The sequence below is a fragment of the Lactuca saligna genome, chromosome 9, assembly GCF_052625555.1.
Source record: "Lactuca saligna cultivar CGN05327 chromosome 9, ASM5262555v1, whole genome shotgun sequence".
NCBI classification, from domain to species: Eukaryota; Viridiplantae; Streptophyta; class Magnoliopsida; order Asterales; family Asteraceae; genus Lactuca; species Lactuca saligna.
Genome location: NC_136425.1, coordinates 179,241,394 through 179,245,289, shown reverse-complemented (window position 1 = coordinate 179,245,289; position 3,896 = coordinate 179,241,394). Strand labels below are relative to the sequence as shown.

Genomic DNA, 3,896 nt, shown 5'->3' with positions numbered 1-3,896 from the left:
CATCTATAGAATGCGAGGAGAATTTAATGGTGATATTCAGTTCGCATTTGGTGACACAAGTACGTGGTTGATGATTTTTGGTTGGTTCGCATTTGAAATTAGTGGGTTTCGCATTTGGGTTCGTATCTGGGTTTCTCAAACAACTGAAATGCGAATATGAGACAACTGATTAATTTCTCAGTTAATGCGATGAAATGCGAATGAACTCAAAGACGGATGGATGCAAGATGCGAAGAATTTGAATGAAAATGCGAAGTTTTTAATGTATAAATGCGAATTGGGGAAGAAAGCTTAGAGTTTCGCATTTGGCACCTGATCTTTTCAAGAAATAATATAAGTGGTCCAACTTCGCAAAATGGGGTCATTTAATCAGAAAATCGATCATTCTTCAAATATGACATTTAATCAGAAAATCGATCTAAAAATGAGACATTTGGTGTTTATCGATTTTTCAGGGTCGACGGGTTGTATGAAAAGCGAAGGCTGAGTAATTGAAAATTAGAGGATCGATGGTTGCTACTAATTACTTGTAACTGGTATTGGTTTCATATCGATGGATGTGGATTCGCATATGAAATCAATTGTGTTCGCATCTATGAAATCAGTTCGCATATGACATCAATTGAGTTCGCATTTGGTTTTGTGGGTCAAAACAGTTCGCATAAGAAGTTCACGATTTGTTTGAGGTTAATTGATTTTGATATCGCAAGCTTGGAGTCGGAGATCTGGATTGTGTTCGCATCTATAGAATGCGAGGAGAATTTAATGGTGATATTCAGTTCGCATTTGGTGACACAAGTACGTGGTTGATGATTTTTGGTTGGTTCGCATTTGAAATTAGTGGGTTTCGCATTTGGGTTCGTATCTGGGTTTCTCAAACAACTGAAATGCGAATATGAGACAACTGATTAATTTCTCAGTTAATGCGATGAAATGCGAATGAACTCAAAGACGGATGGATGCAAGATGCGAAGAATTTGAATGAAAATGCGAAGTTTTTAATGTATAAATGCGAATTGGGGAAGAAAGCTTAGAGTTTCGCATTTGGCACCTGATCTTTTCAAGAAATAATATAAGTGGTCCAACTTCGCAAAATGGGGTCATTTAATCAGAAAATCGATCATTCTTCAAATATGACATTTAATCAGAAAATCGATCTAAAAATGAGACATTTGGTGTTTATCGATTTTTCAGGGTCGACGGGTTGTATGAAAAGCGAAGGCTGAGTAATTGAAAATTAGAGGATCGATGGTTGCTACTAATTACTTGTAACTGGTATTGGTTTCATATCGATGGATGTGGATTCGCATATGAAATCAATTGTGTTCGCATCTATGAAATCAGTTCGCATATGACATCAATTGAGTTCGCATTTGGTTTTGTGGGTCAAAACAGTTCGCATAAGAAGTTCACGATTTGTTTGAGGTTAATTGATTTTGATTTCGCAAGCTTGGAGTCGGAGATCTGGATTGTGTTCGCATCTATAGAATGCGAGGAGAATTTAATGGTGATATTCAGTTCGCATTTGGTGACACAAGTACGTGGTTGATGATTTTTGGTTGGTTCGCATTTGAAATCAGTGGGTTTCGCATTTGGGTTCGTATCTGGGTTTCTCAAACAACTGAAATGCGAATATGAGACAACTGATTAATTTCTCAGTTAATGCGATGAAATGCGAATGAACTCAAAGACGGATGGATGCAAGATGCGAAGAATTTGAATGAAAATGCGAAGTTTTTAATGTATAAATGCGAATTGGGGAAGAAAGCTTAGAGTTTCGCATATAAATGAAAGTACGATGCTATTCCTTGTATTTAGTTGTTTTCAATGCAAAGAATAAGATAAAATGGAAGTACGGTATTAGCTAATCTGCAATTGCATTCAAATATTAAGAATATTGATAATACCAAATGTGCAATTTGGGTTAAAAAAAACTTAACTTGAGCTTGTAAGGGGAGATAATTCTCTAGAATAAAATCACTCTTTCTTTTAATCGTGAGAATCACAATCAGTTGAACTGTTGAAGAGATGAAGTAACAGGTCGTGCTTCGAAAAAATGAGAGAGTGGACATCAAATGAAAAAATTATCCAAAACCTATAAATCAGATAAACTAAAACAACTTAAAAAAATAATAAAATTCTTACAATCCAAAAAAAAAACCAAGATGAATTAAACACAATAATCATAGTCAAGTTTTGAAATATATTGAATTAACTTGAACCAATATTCTGCACATTGGGTGTTAGGCAATATACTCCTGCAAAAAATAATGTAAAACAAGCTCATAAATTGTGAATAAAATAAACAACTAACCCTAAAACTGGTTGGAAATAGTGTGTGCTGATCTCATCAAATAATCTGGCATTTATGAATAGCTCTAAATAATCTTAAACAACATAGGTGAGTGTAAGAATCGATATATCCATGAAACACAGAGTAAAATCATTATATGACAATTAAGTAAAACTAAAAAAAAACATGGAACAGAGAATTTGATAGAACTATTTACCTGGATAGTGGTGAAGATGGAGATGGTTAGTGAAGGCTTCAACGTTGGGGTTTAATTAGAGTGTGAATACAAAGATAGGGGAGAAGACAAAGATGGTAGATGATGGTGGTGAGGTCATGATAACAGTTCGATTTCTGTGATTTTCACCCAATTCATAACAAAAATTGTTATTTTTCTTGAAAACAAACATTAATTAAATGGATAAGGATTCAACAACTACAGTAAAATGATAGAGTAATAAGATATTTCCTTCATTAACTGGAGTCCATATCAGTACAGATAGTTGAAGATATACCTGAATTGATACAGATAGTTGAGAAATGTCAAAAGGACACAAATACCCTTAGTACCACTTAAACAAGAAAGCTTTACTCTAGATACACTTATACAAGAATATTTAATATACAAATGATTACCCAAAATGTAGACAAACATCAGAACCTGAAATGGAGAGGAAACACCGGAAATTGAGAGTAAACATTGACGATTATGTGATAAATGACTGAAAAGAACACTTTAAAATTGCTAACAAAAACCTGTATTGTTAGAGAACGTTTGTAAATTAATAGTGTTTGCCTCCTGGTTCTGCAATAGAGAGAGAGAGAGAGAGAGAGATGGTTGGAGACCTATGACCACAAAAAGAGAATATGTGTGTGCATATGGCTTAAAGAGCACTAACCTTGAAATCGTGTTGGATCCTGGTCCACTGTGACACTTGTTGTGAAAATGGTTGTCTGAGGTTTCTAGAGAGTCGAGTGCGACCAGCTGTGAGTAGTAGATGGTTAGGTCTCCAGGTATGTGTGTAAAATGCGTAACACTTACGACCTCACAGATAAGAAATTTTTTGCAGTCAATTGGTCATATAAGGGGATGGGGCAGAGATATGAAGAAAAAGATTCGTTCTAGACTTGACCGGTGCAATCGATCAAAATCAAATAATTAGAGAATAGAACAGTAGCATATGCTAGATGTCAAGAGATGGGGGTTGTGAACGGTGGTAAGATGAAGTGCGATGATGATGAAGGTGGCCTGTTTGATGGTAGTGAAGGTTATGTGACAACAAAGTTTACTGATGGTGTTGTGATGTTCGATATTCGGGTTTCTAAAGGAGATATGCAAGAGAAGAGAAAGGCAGAGGTGTTTAGCAGCGACTGTAATGGTCTCAGTGGTCAAGGTGTGGTGGGTAACTGCGTCGAATATGGGAGGAATTTTAGAGTATTTAATAGAGAGGGAGAGAGTTCAAGGAGAGAAGAGATGGCGACTCATCTAGGGTTATTCTACAAGGAAGGGCTATAGATACTAAGATAAGAGATGATATATAAAGTTTATCTATAGACCGATTCAATTGGCAAAATCTGAGGAAGACGGGTTCTTCTTTGACCAGTT

General features: G+C 35.7%; 1 long non-coding RNA gene across 1 annotated transcript; it reads right to left on the bottom strand.

Moving 5' to 3' along the window:
• Window positions 1-1,940: 1,940 nt before the first annotated feature.
• On the bottom strand, window positions 1,941-3,896 carry LOC145017897 (uncharacterized). The gene is made up of 3 exons (XR_013666697.1): window positions 3,190-3,896; window positions 2,511-3,095; window positions 1,941-2,258 (listed from the first exon to the last, which is right to left on the bottom strand). It is a non-coding gene; the product is annotated as an uncharacterized LOC145017897 (long non-coding RNA).